The following is a 21,992-nucleotide window of genomic DNA, read 5'->3' on the forward strand; positions in this document are numbered from 1 at the left end:
CAGGATATATGTGCTTTCCTATGCACACAAGTTCACTCTTCTCTCTCAAGCATCCTCAGTGCAAGTGGAGGACTTAAGGCTCTTTACAATCTTAAAACCTTCTATTATAACCCACACTTACATAAAAAGGTAATAAAATGTGGAAGCTTGCCAAACATTTGTATAGTACCATGCCATTCACAAAGAACTTCAAAAAATTTGATCTCTTTGGAACAATACTTTCTTGCCAGTGTAACTGTGTATGTGTCTTTTATTTTCTTTCAGTTCATTTTCTTTTAATTTTAATTTTTACTTTATTTTGCTTTACAACATTGTATTGGTTTTGCCATACATTGACATGAATCAGCCACGGGTGTACATGAGTTCCCAATCCTGAACCCCCCTCCCACCTCCCACCCCATATCACCTCTCTGGATCATACCTGTGCACCAGCCCCAAGCATCCTGTATCTTGTATCAAACATAGACTGGCGATTTGTTTCTTACATTATAGTATACATGTTTCAATGCCATTCTCCCAAATCATCTCACCCTATCCCTCTCCCACAGAGTCCAAAAGTCTGTTCTATACATCTGTGTCTCTTTGGCTGTCTCGCATACAGGGTTATCATTACCATCTTTCTAAATTCCATATATATGTGTTAGTATACTATATTGGTGTTTTTCTTTCTGGCTTACTTCACTCTGTATAATAGGCTCCAGTTTCACCCACCTCATTAGAACTGATTCAAATGTGTTCTTCTTAATGGCTGAATAATACTCCATTGTGTATATGTACCACAGCTTTCTTATCCATTCGTCTGCTGATGGACATCTAGGTTGTTTCCATGTCCTGGCTATTATAAACAGTGCTGCGATGAACATTGGGGTACACATGTCTCTTTCAGTTCTGGTTTCCTTGGTGGGTATGCCCAGCAGTGGGACTGCTGGGTCATAAGGCAGTTCTATTTGCAATTTTTTAAGGAATCTCCACACTGTTCTCCATAGTGGCTGTACTAGAAAATTACTAGAGCTAATCAATGAATATAGTAAAGTTGCAGGATATAAAATCAACACAGAGAAATCCCTTGCATTCCTATACACTAATAATGACAAAGTAGAAAAAGAAATTAAGGAAACAATTCCATTCACTATTGCAATGAAAAGAATAAAATACTTAGGAATATATCTACCTAAAGAAACTGAAGACCTATATATAGAAAATTATAAAACACTGATGAAAGAAACCAAAGAGGGCACTAATAGATGGAGAAATATACCATGTTCATGGATTGGAAGAATCAATATAGTGAAAATGAGTATACTACCCAAAGCAATCTACAGATTCAATGCAATCCCTATCAAGCCACCAGCAGTATTTTTCACAGAGCTAAAACAAATAATTTCACAATTTGTATGGAAATACAAAAAACCTCGAATAGCCAAAGCAATCTTGAGAAAGAAGAATGGAACTGGAGGAATCAACCTGCCTGACTTCAGGCTCTACTACAAAGCCACTGTCATCAAGACAGTATGGTACTGGCACAAAGACAGAAATATAGATCAATGGAACAAAATAGAAAGCCCAGAGATAAATCTACACACCTATGGACACCTTATCTTCGACAAAGGAGGCAAGAATATACAACAGATTAAAGACAATCTCTTTAACAAGTGGTGCTGGGAAAACTGGTCAACCACTTGTAAAAGAATGAAACTAGATCACTTTCTAACACCATACACAAAAATCAACTCAAAATGGATTAAAGATCTAAATGTAAGACCAGAAACTATAAAACTCCTAGAGGAGAACATAGGCAAAACACTCTCTGACATAAATCACAGCAGGATCCTCTGTGATCCACCTCCCAGAATACTGGAAATAAAAGCAAAAATAAACAAATGGGATCTAATTAAAATTAAAAGCTTCTGCACGACAAAGGAAACTATAAGCAAGGTGAAAAGACAGCTTTAAGAATGGGAGAAAATGATAGCAAATGAAGCAACTGACAACTAATCTCAAAAATATACAAGCAACTTATGCAGCTCAATTCCAGAAAAATAAATGACCCAATCAAAAAATGGGCCAAAGAACTAAATAGACATTTCTCCAAAGAAGACATATGGATGGCTAACAAACACATGAAAAATGCTCAACATCACTCATTATCAGAGAAATGCAAATCAAAACCACAATGAGGTACCATTTCACACCAGTCAGAGTGGCAGCGATCCAAAAGTCTACAAGCAATAAATGCTGGAGAGGGTGTGGAGAAAAGGGAACCCTCTTACATATATATATATATATATATATATAATATATATATATTTTTTTTTTTTTAAGCAACAGCTCATTTTTAAAGACTGGGCAGACAGAAGTTCCCACTAGCTTTCTAGATTCACCACACGGGAGAACAATGTTCAGTTTCCTCTTTTTTGGTTGGTATCACATCCCTGATTTCTAAACAAATACATGAAGTGGGTCTCTAAACTCTGAATGGAAGTAAGCTAATCATTGACATTCGAGACACTTTACTACTTGACACACTTAAGCAAAAAATGCTCAGCCACTCTGCAAACTAAGTTTCTATTCTTGTGAAGCATTTTCTCCTTAAGGGGCCCACACAGCCCTGCTGAGGTTCCTGGTAGACTGTGACCTGTCTGCTTTTTTTTTTTTTTTTTTGGCACCCTTATAGTGCTCCAGTCAGAGATGGGCACAAAGGGCGTGGGTACCATTATTGAACAGAAAAAAATAAGATAATTGCCACCAAGGGACCACTCCTTCAGTCCCAGGCATTTGCTAACAAATGACAGATTAAATCCTCTTAACTACCATGTGATGTATTGATTATAATACTATTTCACAGGTGAAAAAAAAATGAGGCTGTGATATTGTTATGTAATAAGAAATATATATTTGGTGTTTGTCCTCAATTATCACAATCCTTGTAACCCTTGTAAAAGGTGATAAAAGCATCTTTTGTTATCATATGTGTTCTTAGTCCTTGGTTCCTGACACAGAAGCTTCTAAACATTTGGGATCTTTGGAGTGTAAGAATGTCGTTCTGTATGCTAATGAGTTGACTGGAGGCTGGGGTCCTCTAGAGAGCTCAGGGTGAGGGCTGATCACCAGAAAGTCCATGATTAGAGGCTAGGAAGTTTCATCCCCACCCTCTGACTGCCAGGTGGAGGGGAGGAAGTAGAGATTGAGGTAATCACCAATGACTATGATTTAATCACTCATGCCTACGTAATGTAACTGCCATAAAATGCCCTAAACATGGCAGGGGGTAGTTGGGAGTAATTTAAAGAGCTTCCTGGTTGGCAAACACATTGAGGTCCTGGGAGGTGGTATGCCCACATACTTTGCCCTGAGAATCCCTTCCACTGGCTATTCCTGAGATGTATCCTTTATAAGAAGCTGATAATACTAAAGTGTCTTCCCGAGTTCTGTGAGTTGATCTAGCAAATTAGCAAATCCAAGGAGAGGACTGTGGGAATCCCTGATTTATAGCCAGTAGGTCAGAAGTATGGGAGGTCCAGAACCTGCATTGGGTGTCTGAAGCAGGGGCAGTTTTGTGAGACTGAACCTCAACTTGTGGAGTCTGATGCTCAATCTGGGAAGCCAGTGTCATAACTGAGTTAAGTTGTAGGACACAGTTGGTGTCCAGAGAGTTGGAGAATTGCTTGTGTGGAAAATCCACACTTGGTATCACAAACTGTTATGAGTAAAAATAGTTTATAGAGACTCCGAGAGACACACTAGTCTAATTTCACACATCCTGAGAGTGTGAGAGCTGGGATTCGAACTGAATTCCCCAGATTTTAATTCTGTAATACTGCGTTGTCTATTGTTTTGTCTGGTTAACTTCTGGAGCATTCTTATTAGTCCTGGTGCTGATAAAAAATAAATGTATTTCATGAGAAACCCACAGTGGCACTTGAAAATGAACATTTTTTAATCTTTACAGGAAAAAAACAGAGCATAAATACACCACTGAATGTCACAGTGAGTGACTGAAGTGCTGTCATTTGGAAACTAAATCTCTGGTCCCAGGTTCACTATGGATTGAAAATAATTCTGATACAATAGATGGTCTCTCGCTTTCTTCTACTCTTTCAAAACATAAGCAACTCAGTTATCTGTGTTTTTGCTTATGAGTTAATATGAAACTTCAGGAACCCACATTATTCATTCACTGGAACCATTTGGGGAAAAGATGTGATACAATTTAGAGGCTCACTCCCACTAATAATTTCATCACCAGCAGCAAAACCAACAGCATAATCATCAACACGAGCCCACCACCAACAAGATCACCACCACTGTGCTGATCGTCCCTACCATCATCAGATTTTCTTAGGACAGAAGGTCAATTTCTCCTCCTCATGTGAATATCACACTTGTGATTTTCCTTTCACTAAAAAGTTATAACCTATCACTGTCCAAGCCTATTCAGACCTCAAACATTTAAACATGGCTTTGGCAGGATACAGACTTTTATTCAGTAAAAGTAAATAGTCAATCTGCATTGATGGCAGAGGTAGTTTACAAATTTCTCTCTTTGATCAAATTCTTCTCATTGTTTATTGGAAAGTGGTCAGCCTTCAAAAATGTCTTTGAAGTAAGTTTGAATATATGCTTTTCCTGACTTATTTTCCTCACACATCCCAACACACACACACACAGTCATGTAATTCTATAATAACATCTCACTCTTCCTTATGAATTTGTGTTATACAAATATGAATGTCCCTCTCACCACCTGTCTTTTGAGGTCCTAGATTAACATACTTCATGACTAATAAACTGGGAATCAGACTTTGCTCTCTGTAAATGTAGCTTCTAATCTATAGTAACCTGTGTTATGAGCAGAATCCCTGTTTAAAAACTATAACAATTAGATAAGACTAAGGTTAATTTTCTTAATCAACCAATTAGACATTGTGCATACAAACAGATATTGTCCTTTTCTAGATGTATTAATCTGTTAAGAATCCATCTGAAACTGCTGTCAAAATCTGTGACATCCCTTAATTTATGATAGCAAATTCTCCCTGTTCAAAATGGATTTGAATTTTGAAAAAGGCCTCATTCAGAGGGAAGCTATTGAATAAAGGGAATAATCACACTGGGTATGACAGATTGTTTTTTGTTTTTTGGTTAAAAACAAGCTTTTACTAAAATGTAATGCAGTGATTCTGAGTGCGTAAGTAAAAATTCTGGGGATGGTGATTTTTATGAAAAAAGAAAAATGAAGTCATGATTTCATTAAGTAAACAACAAAAATAAATTTTAACTTAAACTTTCTTGAATAGCATGATCAGTGTAATGGGGTTTAGGACAAAGAATAGCTAACAGTTTTCAAAATTTTTATTCATATGTCCAAAAAGATGTATGAAAACTTTAAAAATGCTGTAATAGGACTTCTTTTGTGTGGTTTCCAACTTGACTTTAAAAACAATTCACAAAATAGGATACCAAAATATTTTGAGAAATAGCCTCTGCACTAAAATACAGGTATAACCTTCTTTGGCTGAATTTTGAAGGTTAATGATATTTTAATGAAGTTCTAGTAAAATCACTTAAAAATTAGATTAATGCTTGATAATCACCTTTCTTATTTATCTGTCTCCCCCAAGACTTGAAGGACTTTGCAGATTTGAGACACAATTTTCCACAATCCTTATGAAAAAATAGAAAATTATATAATGTCTCTTTATATAGGTTCTCAAATTCTGTGAAATTTCAAGTTTCAAAGAAATACCAAATGTAAGTTACCACAGTTTAGCTGCCTTTTTTTTTTAGCTGTACATGACCAGCAGTCATGTACGGATGTGAGAGTTGGACTACAAAGAAAGCTGAGTGGTGAAGAATTGATGCTTTTGAACTGTGGTGTTGGAGAAGACTCTTGAGAGTCCCTTGGACTGCAAAGGAGATCCAACCAGTCCATCCTGAAGGAAATCAGTCCAAATGTTCATTGGAAGGACTGATGTTGAAGCTGGAACTCCAATACTTTGGCCACCTGATATGAAGAACTGACTCATTGGAAAAGACCCTGATGCCGGGGAAGATTGAAGGCAGGAGGAGAAGGGGACAACAGAGGATGAGATGGTTGGATGGCATCAAAAACTCAATGGACATGAGTTTGAGTAGACTCCAGGAGTTGGTGATGGACAGGGAGGCCTGGTGTGCTGCAGTCCATGGGGTTGCAAAGAGTCAGACACAACTGAGCGACTGAACTGAACTGAACTGAACTGAGCTGTTTTTAGTATTTTTAGCCAATATATGGTCCCAGGCGCTATAAGACTATGATTCTGGAACTTCTAGTGACATATCTAAGTGAGCTCATGATTTCTTCTGAATGAAAATGGATCTTGGAACCCCTCCTTCAGGCTTTTCCTGCTCTGAGGGAATCAGCTGGTGTTATCAACCACACTAAAGAACATTGTGATAGAATGTGGATAAAGAAAGACACATATGCCAACTCCTACTCTGTAGTTTTTCTTCTGTCTAATCTGAGGGGCAGGATGGGCACCCAAGTGTGATGTGTTACCATGCCCCAAACAGAGCAATTTTTTTCTGCCCAGCACACCTCTGCTATTCTGGAATACAGATTTCACCAATGTCTTATTTCTTAGACAAGAAAATAGTGGGTCCAATGTACAGTCACTAGTGGCCAGTGTTTCTGAAAATCTAAGACCCTTTGTTTCAGCCCTCAGTGGCGGTTTTGCATCCCCCAGGCAGCTGTGCATTCATGGGAATCCATTGAAGTCATTTGTCGGGAAGGAATTCCCGGATCATGATTCAGCTATTTTTAGGGTTTCAGCTGGTGTCCTACCAAGTTCCACGTGATCTAGGCTTCACGTCCTTCTATTGAGATAATTTGGGAGATGAGTATTAGGTAGAATTTCAATCTCTGTGTCTATCATTATTGCTGCTTTAAAATAAACAAGTTCTTAGAATTCATTCCACCAGCCAGAGAAAATCTGGTTGCTGCCTCAGGTTTGAGCAACTTAGGAAATTATGGGAAAAATCAGCTACAGTGAGTTGAGAATCTTGGGCCTCTATCACCACTTTGTGAGTGAGTCAAAGAAGGAGCCTCACTGGGGAGGGACTTGCCAAGTAGTTTTCACACTGGTCTCTGCAGAGCATCGCTGTAAAGGATGAGGGATTGTGAGATATAGTAGAGCGGGTCACAGCCTCTACATGCTCTGGGGTGCTGGTTAAGATTTAAACTCTCAGACTCCACCCAGATCTTCTGATCAGACTCTTCAGGAGTTAGATCCAATAACCTGTGTATTTTATGAACCCCCAGGTGGCTGTTATACACATGCAAAAGCTTGAGAACCACTGCTGACTAGGAGCTCATAGATTTAAGAGCAGGAAATTGGGGTTCTGAGCTGCCCCACCTTTATTTCACATTCATCTACTTTCAACATTGGAAGAAACACTTCTGTGGCCAAAAATTTTTAAAGTTAGAAGCAACTATTTCAGCATGAACTTCTGAAAAAGACTTTCTCATGGCTTCTCTTCACTGATGATTTCTTTCTAGTGAGAATAAGAATGAAGCCATTAAAAAGTGATTTGTCCAGATAAATTCAGGATATAGAAAGCCATTTACTTTGTCTACCAAGAGGACCCAATTCTGCATCTCCAGCTGCAACTGATCTGTAAGATTCGGAAGACTCCCAGGAGTGTTGACCGGCATATCTGGGATTAATGGTTGACCCCCATTACACATCCAGAACCCTACTCCCCCATCCACTTCTCAGATTTGGCCTTCAGCCCAAGAGCTTCTCATTGCAAAGTTTAAGAATGTGACATATACAAACATGATCACAGAATGCATTCCATATGCTGGCTTTTGGGTCACACAGAATGGAGATGTTAAGAACATGTTAATATGGTTGCTTTTAAGACAATTTTGTATTCTGGCTTTTGCTTTCCTGAAGCCTGAAGTCTTTCTTATTGTGCCAAATTTAGCAAGAAATCTAGAAAGTGAAAGGAGGAACTAAATGTTTTAGTGGAACTAAAACATTCAAATTTTAACTCATATAATATACCATTGAATTTCACATGTTATCAGTTCAGTTCAGTTGCTCAGTTGTGTGCGACTCTTTGCGACCCCATGAATTGCAGCACGCCAGGCCTCCCTGTTCATCACCATCTCTGGGAGTTCACTAAGACTCACGTCCATCCAGTCTGTGATGCCATCCAGCCATCTCATCCTCTGTCATCCCCTTCTCCTCCTGCCCCCAATCCCTCCCAACATCAGAGTCTTTTCCAATGAGTCAACTCTTTGCATGAGGTGGCCAAAGTACTGGAGCTTCAGCTTTAGCATCATTCCTTCCAAAGAAATCCCAGGGCTGATCTCCTTCAGAATGGACTGGTTGGATCTCCTTGCAGTCCGAGGGACTCTCAAGAGTCTTCTCCAACACTACAGTTCAAAAGCATCAATTCTTTGGTGCTCAGCCTTCTTCACAGTCCAACTCTCACATCCATACATGACCACAGGAAAAACCATAGCCTTGACTAGACAGACCTTAGTCGGCAAAGTAATATCTCTGCTCTTGAGTATACTATCTAGGTTGGGCATAACTTTTCTTCCAAGGAGTAAGCGTTTTTTAATTTCATGGCTGCAATCACCATCTGCAGTGATTTTGGAGCCCCCCAAAGTAAAGTCTGACACTGTTTCCACTGTTTCCCCATCTGTTTCCCATGAAGTGATGGGACTGGATGCCATGATCTTCGTTTTCTGAATGTTGAGCTTTAAGCCAACTTTTTCGCTCTCCTCTTTCACTTTCATCAAGAGGCTTTTTAGTTCCTCTTCACTTTCTGCCATAAGGGTGGTGTCATCGGCATATCTGAGGTTATTGATATTTCTCCCGGCAATCTTGATTCCAGCTTGTGTTTCTTCCAGTCCAGCGTGAAGGGAATGAATGGCAAGCCACTTCAGTATTCTTGCCTTGAGAAACCCATGAACAGTAGGAAAAGGCAAAATGATAGGATACCAAAAGAGGAACTCCCCAGGTCATTAGGTGCCCAATATGCTACTGGAGATCAGTGGAGAAATAACTCCAGAAAGAATGAAGGGATGGAGCCAAAGCAAAAACAATACTCAGTTGTGGATGTGACTGGTGATAGAAGCAAGGTCCGATGCTGTAAAGAGCAATATTGCATAGGAACCTGGAATGTCAGGTCCATGAATCAAGGCAAATTGGAAATGGTCAAACAAGAGATGGCAAAGGTGAACGTTGACATTCTAGGAATCAGCGAACTAAAATGGATTGGAATGGGTGAATTTAACTCAGATGACCATTATATCTACTACTGCAGGCAGGAATCCCTCAGAAGAAATGGAGTAGCCATCATGGTCAACAAAAGAGTCCGAAATGCAGTACTTGGATGCAATCTCAAAAACGACAGAATGATCTCTGTTCATCTCAAAGGCAACCCATTCAATATCACAGTTATCTAAGTCTATGCCCCAACCAGTAACACTGAAGAAGCTGAAGTTGAATGGTTTTATGAAGACCTACAAGACCTTTTAGGACTAACACCCAAAAAAGATGTCCTTTTCATTATAGGGGACTGGAATGCAAAAGTAGGAAGTCAAGAAACACCTGGAGTAACAGGCAAATTTGGCCTTGGAATGTGGAATGAAGCAGGGCAAACACTAATAGAGTTTTGCCAAGAAAATGCACTGGTCATAGCAAACACCCTCTTCCAACAACACAAGAGAAGACTCTACACATGGACATCACTAGATGGTCAACACCGAAATCAGATTGATTATATTCTTTGCAGCCAAAGATGAAGAAGCTCTATACAGTCAACAAAAACAAGACCTTGTGTGGGAGACAGGGATCAAGACCATCCCCATGGAAAAAAAATGCAAAAAAGCAAAATGGCTGTCTGGGGAGGCCTTACAAATAGCTGTGAAAAGCAGAGAGGCAAAAAGCAAAGGAGAAAAGGAAAGATATAAGCATCTGAATGCAGAGTTCCAAAGAATAGCAAGAAGAGATAAGAAAGCCTTCTTGCGATCAATGCAAAGAAATAGAGGAAAACAACAGAATGGTGAAGACTAGAGATCTCTTTAAGAAAATTAGAGATACCAAGGGAACATTTTATGCAAAGATGGGCTCAATAAAGGACAGAAATGGTATGGACCTAACAGAAGCAGAAGATATTAAGAAGAGGTGGTAAGAATACACGGAAGAACTGTACAAAAAAGATCTTCACAACCCAGATAATCATGATGATGTGATCACTAATCTAGAGCTAGACATCTTGGAAAGTGAAGTCAAGTGGGCCTTAGAAAGCATCACTACGAACAAAGCTAGTGGAGGTGATGGCATTCCAGTTGAGCTATTTCAAATCCTGAAAGACGATGCTGTGAAAGTGCTGCACTCAATATGCCAGCAAGTTTGGAAAACTCAGCAGTGGCCACAGGACAGGAAAAGGTCAGTTTTCATTCCAATTCCAAAGAAAGGCAATGCCAAAGAATGCTCAAACTACCACACAATTGCACTCATCTCACACGCTAGTAAAGTAATGTTCAAAATTCTCCAAGCCAGGCTTCAGCAATACGTGAACCGTGAACTCCCTGATGTTCAAGCTGGTTTTAGAAAAGGCAGAGGAACCAGAGATCCAATTGCCAACATCTGCTGGATCATGGAAAAAGCAAGAGAGTTCCAGAAAAACATCTATTTCTGCTTTCTTGACTATGCCAAAGCCTTTGACTGTGTGGATCACAATAAACTGTGGAAAAATCTGAAAGAGAAGGGAATACCAGACCACCTGACCTGCCTCTTGAGAAATCTGTATGCAGGTCAGGAAGCAACAGTTAGAACTGGACATGGAACAACAGACTGGTTCCAAATAGGAAAAGGAATATGTCAAGGCTGTATATTGTCACCCTGCTTATTTATCACATGTTATAAAAACTTAATATGATTCAGATAAGTCTGGTAGTGTCAAAACCTTCAAATCCATAAAATACAGTACATAGTAACTCAAATGTTTATTAAGTATCTACTATATACAAAGCTCCATTCTACATATTTTGTGAGAACTACAAAAGGAATAATATATTGATTCAGGCCTTCAGAGTGTACAGTTGAACTAGGTGTAAAGGAGAGGAGTAATGCTCTTATAAGACTGTAGTGAATGCAAGGATTAGAGCTCTGTTATTATATATGAGAGAAGGACAACTCTGAGTGCTTCTTTTAAGCTGTTTTACTTTCACAAAGGTGAGGTATATTTTTTAAATATGAAACATTTTGCCATGGGTTCCTTGCTATATTTGTGTATGTATGTGTATGTGCTGCCTTCTTAGTATTTGTTTCTGTGATTTGATTATAATGTGTATAGTTATATATTTTTAAAACTTTAATCTTTGAATGTATTGATCTTTCAGATAAGATAATTTGAATGTTTTGGCAGTAACAGAAAACTCTTAGCGATTTTCAATTTGAATATTGACTCTTCTCCATTCTTTTTATTTCATCCCTCATAAAACCTGGTTGTGATTTGCGAATTCTGAAATTCACTCTATACTACAAGATTCTTAATGTCTTTCTAATTTTTTGCACTTCATTTTCTCTCTGTGTTACATTCCTGGTAATTTCTGCCTAACCATTCTTTATTTCAGTAAATCAAGTCTTAAACTGTGCCTGTTGTATAGCCTGATTATTGAGCTTTGACTTTCAATCACTATATTTTTGTTTGGGGCATTCTTTCGGGTTCTCTTTTGAATGTTCTTGATTGATCTTATAATCTCTCATTCATGATGTGTTTTGTTTATGTGTTTGTTGTAATATTTACTACAGACTCATGTTCCTTGAAACTTTACTTGTAGTAATTTTTGAGGCCTAAGTTGAAAGTAATTTCCCTCAATGATAATATACATTTACTTCTACCTGGCCCAGCAGGGACTGTTTTAAAATCAGTTCCAGATTTGAAGGAATGTGAATTTGGGTTGAAAATTCCCATGAAAATTATATTATGCTATGAATTCTCAGGAGAGATATTTTCCCCTTCAACCCAGCTCCACAGTTGAGAGAAACTAGCACTTTTTAACGGTCTCCACTGAGGGTTCTTAGCTTTGTCTGATGTTCCTAGTTATGTCAGGAGAACTCATGGGTTTTCCTTTCAGACTCCTGCTTTGGTTGAGCGTGAGGATTTGTCATATGCCTCACACTTTGTACAGTTGTCAAAAACAGGAGCTCAAAGTAATCAAGATTTAAAAGATTCCCCCAGAGCAAAAACCAGTTTCAATGCTTAGTTACCTATATATATTTCTCCTTTTAATTAACTTTTACCCTCCGCTGATTTTCTTTTCTTGCTTGTTCATGGATGCATTTTTAAAGAGGTTTTTTTTTTTAATAAATAAGTAAAAGCAGGGTCTATCTTTGTTCTTTTCAGTGGAAGAGCAGATCATGCTATCTTTCCTAAATTATGTCCAGAAACAGCAGCCCATAAAATTCTCAAGAACTGAGTTTCAGTCTTTAATTACTTCCCACAGACACTTCAATTCTTGTCTCTCTAAGCCACACACTAAGAGCGTGGTAATGGGGGCAGTTACAGTGCAGAGCAGTGGGGGTGCTGCTGCCTTTCTGATGGAAAGGCGAGGCTTGCACCTCTGCTGTAGCAGCAGGACTGCACAGGCCCTACATTCCTCTGCTCACCCAGGTCAAAGGGATGTTGTGGGAGTTCCTCATACCTCCAAACATTGCTGGCACCACTGAAGTTTCTCACCTAATACTATGACCAATTTTGAAGAAAATATTAACCTGAAGTTGAATGAGTATATCTGTGTTTACAGGAATAATCTAGTGAGTCTTCTGAGAGTAGATTTCTCTGTTCTGATGCCATGACAAAATACCAAGTGGCTTAAACAGAAATTTATTTTCTCATAGTTCTGGAGGCTGGAAGTCGCAATCAAGGTCTGGCAGGGTTGGGAGCTCCTTCCCCAGTTTTCAGATGGCTGCCATCTTGCTGTGTGCTCACATGGTCTTTCCTAGATGCAAGCTTACTGGGAGAGAGACTGACATATACTTATATGCAGGGGGAGGTCTCTCAGTCTCTTTGTATAAGGCCACTGAACCTATCTAATCCAACTGGATTAGGGCCCTTCTCTTATGACCTCATTTAACCTTAATTACTTCCTTAGCCAAATATGTCACTCTAGGGATTTAGGGCTTCTGCATATGAATTGAGAGGGGAACACATTCAGTCTATAACAGAGCATCTCTTATGAACTCACTTATATGAACGACAGATGTAAGGAGACTCTTACAGGTTACAACCCAAGGCTGAACAGGTTACAACTGACAGCCAGTTTTAGCCCTTGGAGGGCTTTCCCCTGATGTTTACCTGCCTGATGATACATTTGATCTGTGTTTCAAAGCAGGATGTTCAAATCTCAAAGGGGAATGGACAATCCATTAGGAGAAAGAATAAAATGTTAGAGCCCTATTTATAATTATTTCATCTCATCTGTTAACAATTTATTTTTGTGTTTTATGTACATATGGAATTTTACTACACTTTTACATGTATGTAATTTATATAATCATAAATGTACTCATAACAAGGAATAGTCTAGAATAATTACTGAGTGGTATGGAGCTGCAAAGGCTTAGGAGTCACTTGTAAGGAAGGAAGATGGCTCTTTTCAAGGTATTCAGTTCAGTTTAGTCGCTCAGTCGTGTCTGACTCTTTGCAACCCCATGAATTGCAGGATGCCAGGCCTCCCTGTCCATCACCAACTCCCAGAGTTTACTCAAACTCATGTCCATCGAGTTGGTGATGCCATCCAGCCATCTCATCCTCTGTCATCCCCTTCTCATCCTGCCTCCAATCCCTCCCAGCATCAGGGTCTTTTCCAATGAGTCAAGTCTTCACATAAGGTGGCCAAAGTATTGAAGTATAGGAATCCATGAATACAGTTAAGATATAAAACTTGGTAACAAGAATAGATCACAAGAAATAATCATCAAAGAAGTAAAGACTGTTGATAGAAGGGATAGAAAGGATAAACCATGTCACCCCAACATAGGAGGAAAAGAAAAGAAAAATGAAAAGGAACAAAGTATTATTATTTCTCAGTAGCTTTTAACTGTCTCTGCCATGTTTGATCTACTTGTTTTTAATAATCCCCTTGGTGGTGTGATTCCAGTTAACCACAAATGGTAATCATGTAAGTGTTTGCCCTCACAGAGTACCATGATTTCTTGCAGAGGGCTCTGAGCTGCTGCAGACTTTATCTGAACCATCTCTGTTTTCTTCATAGAAAAAAATAGTATTTGGCCCTGACCCAAACATCCTCTCTGCTGCTTGATTTGAGAATTGAAAAGCAGAGTTAACTGCACTTCCCTGATACTCTTGAGGTGCAGGAAAACCCATTAAATTGTTTTCTTTGAGAAGGTATTTTAAAACTCAATGTGTTGCATTCCCTTCTGAAAAGGGAAAAACTAGTCAAGGAATTGGCTACCCTGCTGTAATGGGTGAGGAATCCCATCCTCTGTGAGCTTATAAAGAGGCCTGGAGCTTTGGTCTTTTCCTCCCTAGCCTCCAAGAGGGTATAGAATTTTATGTACAACCCCCAAATTGCCTGAAAATCAGAGTTTCCACTTCCACTCAGATCCCACAGTCAGCGTTTGTCTCTTGGAGGCAAAAACACAGGCATCAATGCACAAAGAACAAATGCCCTTGTTGGCACCAGGCATTTGCAGAAAATCTGGGCTGGATAAAGGGGAAGGGAAGATTTTCCATCTCTCATGGTACCACAGAGAGTCAGTGTGCATGTTTGGGCCAGCGTGGAGACAGGATGCGTGTAGCTCAGTGAGTTTATTCTCTGCTAGGTGTTGAAGTTTGCAGAAATGAATAAAACAACTTCCCTTCTAGGAGTAATTCATACACAGTATAGGGCTCAGTAATTTGCCTAAAATTTTATGCCAAATTATATGTGCTTTTGGATATAAGTGGTTGTTTTTCCTGGGGAGGTAACGTCATAGATTGCAAAAAGGTCTGTGACTGCTCAAAATGTTAAGAATGATTGTTCTACACAAATGTTTTTTTCTTGGGCATCTTTTCATCAAAGGGGATGTTAGTGCTTAGAATTAGGTAGAAGCATTCAGGGCACACAGAGGAACACATAAAGAGCTGGCAGCACCTTTTCGGAGGTCATGCCTTCTAACTCCTACTCTGCTGCTGAGGGGCCTGATAAAACACTTCTAAAAAGCTGGAGCTGAAAGTGTTGGTTGGTGGTAGTAGTGGTAGGAGCTTCTATGTTTTAAGGATTTCTAGGCTTTTACCTTTTTTTTTTTTTTACATTCACATGGATGATGAAAAAATTTCCCATCAAAATAAAAACTTGCTAGATCTCAGCATAAGCACTTTGAGTAGAAGGAGATGTTTTCATTATAGTATTTTTTTTTAACTTTTCTTTTCCTATATATCTTCAAGGAATTCAAATCTACAATAAGAATAATGTCTGTGGCAGGGTGTTGATTAGCGAGAAGATATCAATTTGGTGGTTAAGGGCGCAGACTCAGGAGCCAGACTGCCTGGGTTCAAGTCCCAGCTCCTCCAAGTTGTCACTGAAAGTGAAAGTGTTAGTTGCTCAGTTGTGTCTGACTCTTTGCGACCCATGGACTGTAGCTCACCAGGCTCCTCTATCCATGAAATTTCCCAGGCAAGAATACTGGAGTTGGTTGCCATTTCCTCCTCCTGGGGATTTTTCAAACCCAGGGATCAAACCCCAGTCCCCTGCTTTGCAGGCAGATTCTTTACTGTCTGAGCCACCTGGGAAGCCCCACTTGTCACTACTTAACATCCATTTCCTCATCTGTAAACTGGAAATAATAGTATCTGCTTCATTGAGTGGTAGTGATTTGATGAGTTAATGTATGTAAAGACTTTAGAGCAGTGCCTGACTGATTGTAAATGCTACCTTAGTGTTTGCTCACATTCTTAATGACACCCACCCCAATCCCCCTAAACCCTACCCCTGTTCTCCATTCAGGAACTAGATGGTGGTAGGTGATCACTGTCATAGGGAAATGATGTGAAAGGAAAGAGGAAAAAGTCTCCTTGTGAATTTCAAAAGAACAGGCTTTGAGGAAATCGAAACAGGACAAAGGTAATAGACTGTGGACTCAGGCAAGTAGTTGGAAGTGCTCTCTCCTCCACCTCCCCACACACTGGCTAGAAAAGGATGCTGCAGATTGGAGGGAAAGTGAATTGGAATGAGGGTTATGACAGCTTAGATGCTGGTTCAGTTCATATCAGTTCAGTCACTCAGTCATGTCCGACTCTTTGCGACCCCACGAATCACAGCACGCCAGGCCTCCTTGTCCATCAGCAACCCTCGGAGTTCACTCAAACTCACGTCCATCGAGTCAGTGATGTCATCCAGCCATCTCATCCTCTGTCATCCCCTTCTCCTCCTGCCCCCAATCCCTCCCAGCATCAGAGTCTTTTCCAATGAGTCAACTCTTCACATGAGGTGGCCAAAGTACTGGTGTTTCAGCTTTAGCATCATTCCTTCCAAAGAATACCCAGGATTGATCTCCTTCAGAATGGACTGGTTGGATCTCCTTGCAGTCCAAGGGACTCTCAAGAGTCTTCTCCAACACCACAGACTTCGGCGCTCAGCTTTCTTCACAGTCCAACTCTCACATCCATACATGACTACTGGAAAAACCATAGCCTTGACTAGACAGACCTTAGTCGGCAAAGTAATGTCTCTGCTCTTGAGTATACTATCTAGGTTGGTCATAACTTTCCTTCCAAGGAGTAAGCGTCTTTTAATTTCATGGCTGCAATCACCATCTGCAGTGATTTTGGAGCCCCCCAAAAATAAAGTCTGACACTGTTTCCACTGTTTCCCCATCTATTTCCCATGAAGTGATGGGACCAGATGCCATGATCTTCATTTTCTGAATGTTGAGCTTAAAGCCAACTTTTTCACTCTCCTCTTTCACTTTCATCAGGAGGCCTTGCAGTTCCTCTTCACTTTCTGCACTTTCATCAGGAGGCTTTGCAGTTCCTCTTCACTTTCTGCCATAAGGGTGGTGTCATCGGTATATCTGAGGTTATTGATATTTCTCCCAGCAATCTTGATTCCAGCTTGTGCTTCTTCTAGCCCAGCGTTTCTCATGAGGTACTCTGCATATAAGATAAATAAGCAGGGTGACAATATACAGACTTGACGTACTCCTTTCCCTATTTGGAACCAGTCTGTTGTTCCATGTCCAGTTCTAACTGTTGCTTCCTGACCTCCGTATCCCTAAAAAAGGAGGCCATGAACTCTGGTTCCATGTCAGGTGTGAGGGATGCTGGAATCTAAAACCAACCCCACAGAAAGAGAACAACAGAGTGAACCCATGTCCTATTTCTTTAAGGTTTGGGGGAAGTAACAATGACTCTATAGTGTGACTTGGCAGATGTGGCCTTGTTACTGAGCCCAGTTCATTCTGCACACTGCCCAACAGACCAATAAATTGAAAGACAAGTTGTTAGAACAAGGAATAATGATTTTTCATGGGAAAGCTAGCAGACCAAGAAGATGGCAGGCTAGCATCTCAGAGAACCATTTACTCTTAGTCCCAAGTTGGGATCCTTTTATACAGAAGAGAAGGAGGGGGAGGGGCTCAATGTGACATTGACCAATGGCTGACTAATGGTCACTGGTTGAGAGTTGTTCTCTAACAGTCACTTGCTTGGGGGAGGGGCCCACTGAGGCACCAGCCAATAGGTGAGCAGGACCACTGCCGGTTGCTGGTTGACAGTTTCTCCCTAATTGGCTGCTGGCTTGTGGGAGGGGCCTTCTGACCAGGGCTGCTACAGCTGGAGCCTTCCCCTGCTGCTATTACAGGCTTCCAGAGTTCTCCAGGCCCCATTACAACCCCAGCATGGTTTCTTGGTCTCCAAGCATGGCAGAAAGGACAGGAATGAGGAAGCCTCAGCGACTACGGGGGCAGATTGTATTAGATGAGATAGGGCTTCCCAACAGGAACCAGGATGAAAAGATGCTGAGGATGAAGACCAGGTCCGCCCTCACCTGGACACCACCTTAACCCTCCCAGGTGCTCAGATGCTACACTATAGAAAAGGGAAAGGAGGGGAGACTAACTTCACATTCTTAGGGGAAAAATGGGACTTGAAATAGAAATTAAATCGAGTTGTGAAAGGTTCAAGATACCTTTTCTGCATGTTTGTATTTTCAGACAGAGATTCGTACCTGCTCTACCTGGTTCCTTCCTGACTCAGTTATTGCCCTCATTCGGGGAAAGTGAACTAAGTTTTGGCTCGAAAGCTACCAGGGTGCGTCTCGACTGCCTGTCAAGGTTGCATAATGATGACAAGAACTGGGAACTTGGGAGCAGCGCACCCTGAGATGACAATCACAGCACGTCAGGCTGGGGGTGGGGGTATCTGAGAAGCAGGTGCTGGGAGCTCTCCATTGAGAGGGATGGGAAGCGGAGCATGGCTCAGAAGGCTGGACCTCTGTTCAAGGCAGGGACTGTGGGAACGTCCATTCTCGTAAGATGGGAGTCCTGCGATCCTCGTTTCCTGTTCTGTCCCAGCCGGGATTCTCTGCATAAGCATTAATACATGTCTACTGGCATCAAGTGGGATGCAGGGAGCATTCCTGGGTGAATGGGACAGAGTCTCTGCCTCCGGAGTGTGTGTTTGTAATAGGGGCGGGGTAGGTGCACAGCTGATAGAGGGCCTCTTGTTAGTGTTCCAGCTCAGCCATTGGTCCGCCTGGCAGTGGACCCCTCCCCCAAGCAAGCGACCGTTAGTGAGAGACCGTTAGGAGCAACTGTCAGTGAGTGACCGTTAACAGTCCTGCTCAGCCATTGGTCAGTGTTACAGTGGGACCCTCCCCTAAGTTAGCGACCTTCGGGAGCAGCTGTCAAGAAGCAACCCTTAGGACATGCTTCAGCCACTGGTTGGCATCGCACTGGGCCACTCCCCTTCCCCCTCCTCTCTATAAAAGGAATTGAATTTTGGACTGAGGGAAGATCGGTTTTTGAGACACTAGTCTGCTGTCTTATGGGTCTGCTAGCTTTCCCCTCGCCCCAACAACTCCTTTCCTGATACTGGCCTGTTATGCGATGAGCAGAATGATTTTAGGCTGGGAAACACATTTTCCGCTCCCAAAGAGATCCTTCCCGCGTTAAGTAGTAGGCAGCAGATAAGATGGGAATACAAGGGGAGGAGAGTTCCTCTGATATGAGCGCTCTGGAGGAATTCCTAGCAAACAGGACTCCTCCATTGGGTCTTGGGAGGGTAAATGGGTGTTCATGCAAGAGACAGAGATGCTGGGGACACAGGCTGATCACAGATGTGCAGGTAAGGAGCAGCAGAGGACACAAAGCAGAAAGCTCTGCAACGTCTCTGGGCTGTAGGGAGACAAGGGGTGGGAGATGAAAGTTTGGGTCAAGTCACAGACAGCCTTGGATGCTATGATCAGGAATATAGCCTCCATTCTGGAGCCCATGAGTAGCCGCTAACAGGTTTCTAGGTGGATAGTCCAATAACCAGGTTTATATTTCACAAAGATGTGTCTGGCAGCATTTGGAAGGCAAATGGGAAAGGACTGGAGGGGTGGCCAGGATGTTAATGGAGATTGTCTGGAGGCCCTCATTCACTAACCAGTTCCAGCAAGTCCCCACATTGAACCACAGACTCCATAGACCCATCCATCAAGTCTTGCTTGTAAAGGGAAGGTCCAAAGGAGGTTTCTGACTAAATGGAAACAGTAGAGGATCAGATATAGGAGAGCTGAGGGCTGGTACTTAGGCTGGTTTCTAATGAGTTAGAAGAGCAGCAGACGACTCTGCCTGTACCCATCCTGGCAACCTCAAGTTCCAGATTCCTCCACTTCCCTGACCTTACAGCCAGATGGAGTTTCCAGCACCAGCCCCTCTAGCCATCCTGTCCAGCTGCACTGGACTCAGGGTGGTGATGCTATTCTTGGAATAAGGAAGCAGGCCATCCTGCCAGTGATTGCACTAGTCCCTCAGTCCAATGGGGTCAGCAAGCGTCACCATACCTTCCACAGCTCTCACTTCAGCCCAAAGCAGGCTATGACGTGTCCATCAGCCTTGGAACTTCCATCAGGCTCGTACTTTGTCAAAACTGCATTTTCATAATTACCATTGTGTCCAGGACTTCCAGGGATTGCAGTAACTTCATATCGCCCCTTGCTAAATCATTTGGCTGCATTTCAGAAATAGTGTTCTCAGTTCCGACTGGCTTCAGTCTGCCGCTCCCAATTCATTATTCATGCCTGTGGCTCAGATTTTCACATCCTCATAGCCATCAGTGGCCCAGCGATCTTGGCTGGGAAATGGAGAAGTGGGAAAGGAGGGCCAGAGCATACAAAGTAGGGCGAATGGGAAATGACCAAAAAAAAAAAGAAAGTATGTGGAGGGTTGGGGTGGGGGTGCACAAGGCAGTGGGCAGATCTTGGAGGATGGGAAGCGGGGATGGATGGGTTAAACGGGAGCAAGTGGGAAAGAAAACTCTGAGAGGCAAGAGAACAGAACAGAGAGAAGTGCAGGGCTGTCCTGGAAAAGCAAATTATGTGACTTGATTGCAAGATCAAAATGCAGCTCTTGCTACCGATTAAATTAGTTTATCTCTGCAGCACAGCGCTGGGCTGCAAAAGAGATGTCGTAGCTGGAGGTGAACAGGGAAATGAGCTCGCCATGCAGAGTTCCCTGCAGCTTCAGTGCTGTCCTGCAGTTTTCTTAGGAACAACAATGATTCCCTTTAAACAGTGGATCCTTCCCCTCCTCCCTCCAACTCCTCACTCTTTAGATTGGTTAGTCCAATTAATGACATTGACTGTTTTCGCAGATCCTATAGGAGCTTTGGCCCTGGTGTCTTATGAATATGGAAAGTTCCATTGGACAGAGAATGACTGGGCAGTGTGGACCAGTGCTGAGGAGAGAAAGCTGACCCAACAGATACTTGATCTAACTGGAGCAAGTCCTGTAGAGCCTGCACTGGAGAGACCTTGGCAATCACCCAGCCACTACCCTGGCTGCACCTAAACGCACCCGGGAGCTTAAAAGAAAATAATTGTGTCAGGGTTCCATCCTTGAAGGTTTAATTCAAGTTGTCTGGAGTAAGGCCCTTTATCATTATAAAAACAAGAAAATCAAATGAGGCTACTGTGTGGCCAGAGTGGAAGATCCCTGACTTAGTTCAAGCTTTTCATTTCATAGATTAAAAACTGAGGCTCCTGAAGGCAATGTCAGTGCCCTGATTTGTTACAGTTAAGGAGTCATGGTTCTTCTGCCCCGCTAGGTCAGTGCTGGCTCTGGCAGCCTAGAGGCGTCTCAGTACAAGCACCTTCCTGGGGACTCCTGAGCCTTCCTATGAAGAGGTGACTGAGTACTTAGTCCCTAACATGTCCATCTGGGGCTTAGCCCCCTCTAGAGAGGTTCCTTCCAGCCTGCTGAATATTTTATAAGCATATGAAGACAGATTCAACACAGTAAATAACTCCTGTGCAGAACACACTGGATGTCCCCCATCCCATCCCAGTGCATGCGCGCACGTGCACACACCCACCCCCCCCACACACACAACTTGTGTACAAGCACACACAGACTTAGCCTTTCCTCATTTCTGTTTGAAATCAGATGACCTTTTTTCTGAACTGCAGTCACTGCCAACAGTAAAAAAACTGGAGGGAAAAAGGTGAACAAAGGGAGTTCTACTGATGTTCCATTCCAGAAGCATTTTGTTTGATCCTGGATGGAGAGGGGCATTTCTTAGACACCATTTGACTGAACAAGGGGTGCTGGAGATGGTAAAAGTGAACACTGAGGTGGAAAAATCAGACTTTTGCATGTCTCTCTTTACAGGAAAAACCCAGTTTATCAACAGTTCGTGGAATTTCAAATATAGAACACACTGTATAGTTTTTTCTTTTTAGAAACAACACCAAATTTTTTTTCCTTTTTCTTTTCCTTTTTAAA

Source organism: Oryx dammah, unplaced genomic scaffold, assembly GCF_014754425.2.
Source record: "Oryx dammah isolate SB20612 unplaced genomic scaffold, SCBI_Odam_1.1 HiC_scaffold_7, whole genome shotgun sequence".
Classification (NCBI taxonomy): domain Eukaryota; kingdom Metazoa; phylum Chordata; class Mammalia; order Artiodactyla; family Bovidae; genus Oryx; species Oryx dammah.